Raw genomic sequence first — 7252 nt, 5'->3', positions numbered from 1 at the left:
TTGTTGATGAAGAAGGTAACAAAGCACAACAAACTGAAATTATAGTCGAACCCCTAAAGGAGTTTGAAGACAAATCACATTTATTAATAGCGAGATCGCTAAATGATATGATTGATGATGTAGTATGGGTTCGAGTTCTGAACCCTACAGTAGAACAAAAGAAAGTTTACAAAAATGTGAGAATCGCATCAGCGGAAAACACTGAAAAGATTTCAAGAATACAGCAAAACAACCCTGACAATAATGCAAAATCAAGAGATGAATTTGACTTCAAGAAGCATGTAAACACAAGTTCAATGAACTTAACCTGTGATGAAATGGCAAAAGTGAAACAATATTTTTGCACAAAATCTGAAACAATATTTTTGCGAAACTCAAATGATATGGGATTTTGCGACCAAATTCATCACAAATTTAATTTGAAAAAAGATGCGGCGCCATTCAGACGTACATACGGCAGCTTGAGCTTTGAGAAACGAGAAGCCATGAAAAAAATTGTTGAAGACTTGGAACGAGATGACTTAGTCGAACCAACACACTCTGATTGGGCAGCACCATCATTACTAGTACCAAAAAAGACGGAACCTACCGATTAGTTGTAGACTACCGTGGTCTAAACAAACAAATAGAGAAAACATGCTGGCCTTTATCACGAATTAATGAGGTTATTGATTCACTTGAGGGAAACATGTACTTCTCAAACATTGATCTTCTGTCGGGATACTTTCAAATGGCGCTGGAAGAAGAGAGTCAAAATGTAACAGCTTTTATAACACCTTTGGGCCTATATAAGTGGAAAAGGCTCCCTATGGGACAAGCTTCTGCACCAGGAGCTTTTCAAAACCTAATGGAATTAATTTTTGCTGGCCTCTCTTACGAAGTAGCTTTAGTTTATCTAGACGACGTTATCGTTTTCGGAAGAAATTTCGAAGAAGATCTTAAAAGATTAGAGCTGGTTTTCCAACGTTTATCGGAGAATGGATTAAAGATTAAAGGATCAATATGCAGTTTCTTCCAAAAGCGCGTCAGTTTTTTAGGACATATTATATCTGAGAGTGGTGTCGAGGTCGACCCAGAGAAAGTAAGAGCGGTAGAAAAAATGAAAGAACCGTCATCCCTAAAAGACGTCAGGGCTTTTCTGGGCCTTGTGGGCTATTATCGAATATTTATTCCGGGTTTCGGAAAAACAGCAGAACCTCTTTACAGGTTACTAAATAAATCAAATAAATTTGAATGGAGTACAGAGTGCACAAGTGCGGTAGCAGAGTTGAAGAAAAAGCTTTTGGAAGCCCCAGTTTTAGGATATCCAAACGATAGGGATCCTTATACATTAAATACCGATGCATCGTTGACAGTTATCGGAGCAATTCTTACACATAACCAAGGAACTGAGGATAGAGTTATTGCATATGCTAGCAAAACTGTGAGAAAAATTCAACGAATCTACTCAGCAACTAAGCGGGAATTATTCGCAATTGTTCATTTCACCCATTATTTTAAAAACTATTTACTTGGTCAGCATTTTTTAATTATAACGGACCACGGAGCTCTCGTGTGGATCTATAGTTTTAAGGAACCAGACGATTTGGTCACAAGATGGATAGAGAAACTTGGGCAATTTAATTCTGACATCAAGCATAGAGCAGGAAAGAAAATCCCGCATGCTGACTGTCTTTCGCGCATAAACACAGAAGATGAGGAACAAACAGCTTTCGTTAACGCTATTGCGCTAGACGTAGAGCAAGACGATACCAACTATAGTAGTCGAGGTTGACAGTTACACAAACTACAGAGAGAGAAATTGCGAGATTCGCAGCAAAGTGACAAAATACTCAAAGAAGTATATTCATTGGTCATAAACAAAAAAAGACCCGAACCACGGCAAATGAGAAACGGAGCTTCGAAGGAGTTATGGAAAAACTGGGTTCAGTATAAAAATCTTTGTCTCATAGAAGGGATTTTGTATCGAACAGAACCCAACTTTGAAACTGTTTACCAAATGCTGGTACTCTGAGGCAGAGTGTCCAACGTTCATGGGCTGTTGCATGATTAAACTAGCGTAGGACACTTTGGTATAGAGAAAACGTTCAAAAGGGCTTGCGAAAGGTTTTATTGGCCGTGCATGAGAAGGGACGTACGAAATTGGATAGAAAGCTGTGACGTGTGCCTAAAAAGGAAAGGCACCAAAGAGAAACATCGACATTCACTCACAAAACGGAAACCTAGTCATCCTTTTTGGCAAGTTTCTCTCGATATCATGGGTCTACTTCCGGAGTCCCAAGGAAAAAAATACATTTTGCTTATCGGTGATCAATGCAGTAAGTGGTTCGAAGCCATAGCGTTAACGAATCAAGAGGCAAAAACTGGGGCAAAAGCGTTTGTTGAACACTGGATAGTGAGATTCGGCTGTCCAATCAACCTATACAGTGACCAAGGGTGAAATTTTATGTCTAAATTGTTTCGTAGTCTTTGCAGTGAACTAGGAATTCAGAGGACATCAACAAAATCCAACCACCCACAAGGGAACGCGATGATTGATCGAACAAATCGAACAAAAGAGGAATGCCTCTCCAAATATATAGGACAATACCAACGCGAGTTGACAAATTTTCTACCTTTAGCGATGATCGCTTATCGATCATCAATCCATTGTGTAACAAAATATAGCCCAGCGTATGTGGTGTTGGGATTTGCACTATCACTGCCTATAGACTGCATCTATAGCACACCACAAACTGCAATATTTGCACCACCAAGTGACTATGTTTACTCAACGAAACAAAAACTACAGGAAACGCATCAGCTGATGCGAGAAAGTATGGATGTCGAACAAGAACGCCAGAAGACCTATTACGATCGCAGTAAGTATGGACCGAACTATAAGGTAGAAGAAGATGTGTTAGTTTTCAACCCAACCGTAGAAATGTGAGAGACACGGAAATTTACTTCTTTTTATAGCGGACCATACACAATTGTTGAAATCATAAACAATTTGAATTTCAGGGAGGAAGATAAAAAGACGAAGAAAGCTATTAAGTTCCACTATGACCGACTAAAAAACATAAAACGCGAGAAAAACCATTTACGCTTGAGCCTCAGGCAAAACAAAAAACAACAGTTAATGAGGAGAAAAACATCTCTTTGGAAAGCTCAGAGATAATTTAGATAAAATCATCCAAAGACAGTGAAAGTAATCTGAACTCCGAAAATCAATCTGAAGCTGAGAATATAACTAATTCACTAAATCTTACAAATGACAAGGTTGAAAATGACACTAAAGAGTCAGAGCAAGAAACCCTTAAAGGACAAGAGAAAATAAATTTGCCGAAGGAAGAGGTGAATCTTCCTCAGACCCTAAAGAGAAAGCTGCAAGAAAATCAGCACAAACAAAAGTTCCAAAAGTGGTAAAAAGCTACCGGAAGGTAGTAGTAAAACAAAAAGTACTGAGGAAAAGGTTAATAGTGAACCAAAGGTACCAAAAATGGCTAAAAGATCCAGCAGTTGATTAAAATCGGTACCTGAGAAACTGAAGAAGTACTTTACTGAGCAAGATGATGCGTATTTTAGCAGTGTGGAAGCTGATGATGTTTTTGTTTCAGGAAAATGCAGAAAGAAATAATGGAATCTAAAAGAAATGCGAGTTCATCCGGAGCATCGTGTGATGGAGTATCACTATGTTTGTATCTGGCAATGATAGCCATTTTTGCTTCTCTTTCACTTTGTATTAAGTTATACGGCTATGATTTTGACAATATATCAACAAAGATATATTCTCTGGATCACAGTACAAACTGTGTTAACAAAATTCGATTATCGAAAACAATAGAAGAAGGTAGTTTGATATATGCTGATGTTCAGCCCGAGATAAATTTAAGATTTTGCATGTATGGAGCGGTATATACTGTGTCTGCACTTAAAAAGAGCAAAGTTTATGACGATGTTGTCTTTATTACCAAAAACTCAAGTCTTTATTACCAAAAACACAAAACTCAAGTCTTCATTACCAAAAACTCAAGATCCCATCTCTGTCGCCACTATAGCAGCCGCCCGTGTGCAATATTTATTATCTTTAGTAATTGAGCGTGGTACTTGTTCAAAATACAAGGATTGAAGTTTAATTAATAAGTAGATAAAAGCAGAAGATAATGGTTTCAAATAAATGAAGATCTAATAGAGTGATTAACTCTGAAACTAGGTTTGTTGTTCAATGAATGAGTTTTATCATCAGTTTTGTTCGTACCCAATATGGGTTCTATCACCGTGGTAAATTAACCAAGTAAATACTGATATGTCACAATTGTTTATATTGCTCGAAGCCCGAGCTTTGTCTCTTTCAATTTGTCGACACCTATCAAGATTGTGTCAGTCATTAAACAGGTAATAAATTAAAATTCAAACAATCTTTGACCTCGAAACCCATGGTTTTTAGTACACCTTTTTTTATAGTAGTAGTAGTAGTAGCAGTAGTAGTAAAAGACTCAATTCCAAAACAGGAGTGAGGAGATCATTTAGTCCAGGCATCAGGAGAAAGTAAGAGCGACAATTTTTACAAAAACATTTTACAAAATAAGAACAAGAGATATCAATGTTAAAATGAGTAAGTTTTTCAACTAAAGAAATATGCATTTTAGTACGAAATATGCCCAGCGGCATATCGATTTTAATAACATTTAGCTTTAGCAGTTCATTTGCACATCTGGTGGCCCTGACAAAAAAGTTATCTTCGGAGCAGAACTTCTGCGTTTTAGGCACGCTAAACAATCCAAGAGTCGATGACCTTGTGTTGAAAGAACTACTTTGTGTTTCACTCTCAACCTCGGCTTGTTTATTGATCATTTCCCAAAGCAGGACCATGTCCGACTTAATCTTCTGGTAGCAAACTGGTAAGAAAGAAAATCTTTGAAGTTTAGAAACATAATCGCGATCAGAATTAATCCATCTGAGAACTCTTGATTGAAATTTCTCCAGCTTGCGCATATAGGTTATGGAAGGCTGCCATACAGAACAACCATAAAGAAAGATGGAGAGAAAGAGGCTTTGATACAATAAAAGTTTCCTCCTTGCTGATATCGTGAAAGGCACCTTTCGCTTTATGAAATAGAAAATCTTTTTGCATTTAGCTAATTTTGTATCAATATGACGTTGCCAGCTCAAATTACTCGATATGGTGAAGCCAAGGTCTTCAATATAGTCAATATAATCCAGTTCTGTCTCACCAAGTTTTAATACTTGCGAACGGTCAAAATTGAAAGATAAAATTTTACATTTGGACGTATGAAAATTCAAGCCATTTGAAACTGACCACTGCTGTAAGGCGTTAAGGTCCTGTTGTATAAGTTGTGACTCGCAGCATGTGAAAATTTTCAAATCATCAGCGTACAGAAAATACGATCCATGTGAGATTACATTTGGCATATCGTTGATAAATAACAGAAAAAGAAGTGGTCCGATGACACTGCCTTGTGGTACACCAGATGTCACATTACAGAAAGAAGAGAAAGTTTCATTCACTTTGACGCACTGTAAGCGATCAGAAAGATAAGACTCAAAAAGTAACAAAAAACCAGGACAGAAGCCAAGAACGTGAAGTTTAGATAGCAATAAGTGATGAGGAACAGTGTCAAAGGCCTTCCTGATGTCAAAATAAACTGAAAGTGCAGGAGAGCTTATGTCTTGAGATTTATAAACAATATCTAAGTAATCAATCATTTGAGTTACAGTGCTCCTTAATTTCATGAATCCGTGTTGCTGTTTGCAAATTAACAACTTCACCTTTGGATAAATAAAATCAAACAAAATACGTTCGAATACCAACGAAAGTTTACATAAAATACTTATTGGACGATAGTTCTCAACCAGGTTCAGTGGTCCCGCTTTATGTAAGGGCGTAATATACGATACCTTCCATAACGAAGGCCAGGTGCAATTTTTGGTAACCCAGTAAAAGAGTTGTTGAACTGCTGGAGATAAAATAGTTGCACACTCACGAAGAACGAATGGGGGAATATTATCAGCACCCTTGCATACGTGTGACACCCTTGCATATGAGCGAAGTTCGTTATGTATATACGTGTGACACCCTTGCAACGGCCGAAGTTGAGGTTTAATCTCAGCAATATTACACAACACTTAGACTGGCAGAAGAATCGCGAAGTTCATTATGTTTCATATGGGCTTATCCTGCTTCCGAACAATGGAGGAAGTTCCACAGTGAAATTTTCCTTATATACGCACAATGATAGCATGTTTACTCGGCTCCAATCATAGCGAAGGGCAATTGCTTTCACGGAACTTGCTTTTCGTTTTGTCAAAACGATAGCTCCAATGGCACAGGAGGGCTCATCGTTAGTTGTTGATTTGAGACCGAAGGATTGGGATATAATTCAATAGCATATCACTGTGTTAGAAAAGTCCCGGGTATATATCCACTCAGTACTTTCACAACTTTGGTGCTTTAAATGTTTACGATATTTACATAGGTGAGCTGTTGAAATTCGCAGTCTTCTGTTAATGGTTCATAATATAATAATTGTTCCGTAATGATTGTTCGAACCTGCTGTTAGTTCAAAAACGTTGTGTGTAGCATAATTGAAAAACGTTATGTGCAGCAAACTCGCTGTGCGTCTAAAGGAATGTATATACGCAAAATTTCTAAGATTACCAAACAATCCTTGTCCAGGCGCGGCCGAAAATTTGAAGCTGTATGTTCTTCGTAGTGAAAATTTTCCAGCTTGACAATAATTTGCTATTCTTATACTGTTCTCTCTTTAAACTATTTAGTGCTTTGGGCCTTCCTTGCAAAGGTTTTCTCGGTGGAAATCTGTTGCAAAGTATTTTGTATTAATTTGCTTCTTTTGCTACTCCTGATCAAAACCCGTATTAAATTTAATTCTCAACCAGCGTGATTCTCCTTTTTTACGAAGCCCGCTGAAAAACATCAGCTGAAAAACTGCTTGTAACCGCTTCAAAAATTTTACACACTTATCAATGGAATGAAACAACTATACCTTGTAAATAAAGTGTGTATGATTTGTCAGAGGGACCTGGCGTTCAATTCAATCTTTATTACACATCTCCCCAATACATACCAATCCATTGTTTGAAAAAATCCGGAGAGTATGCTGGGGATTCGAATAGTGTGCACCCACTAAGCTGGTGAGGGCACAAACAAAGAAGATCTAAATCCTATGCAGTACTGTGTTTCTAGTTATAAGTTTTTGCTGATAGGTTCAATTTTCAATTGCTTTAGAAG

The sequence above is a fragment of the Convolutriloba macropyga genome, chromosome 3 (genome assembly GCF_964194025.1).
Source record: "Convolutriloba macropyga chromosome 3, txConMacr16.3, whole genome shotgun sequence".
NCBI lineage: Eukaryota > Metazoa > Xenacoelomorpha > Acoela > Convolutidae > Convolutriloba > Convolutriloba macropyga.
This window is presented reverse-complemented; position numbering follows the sequence as displayed.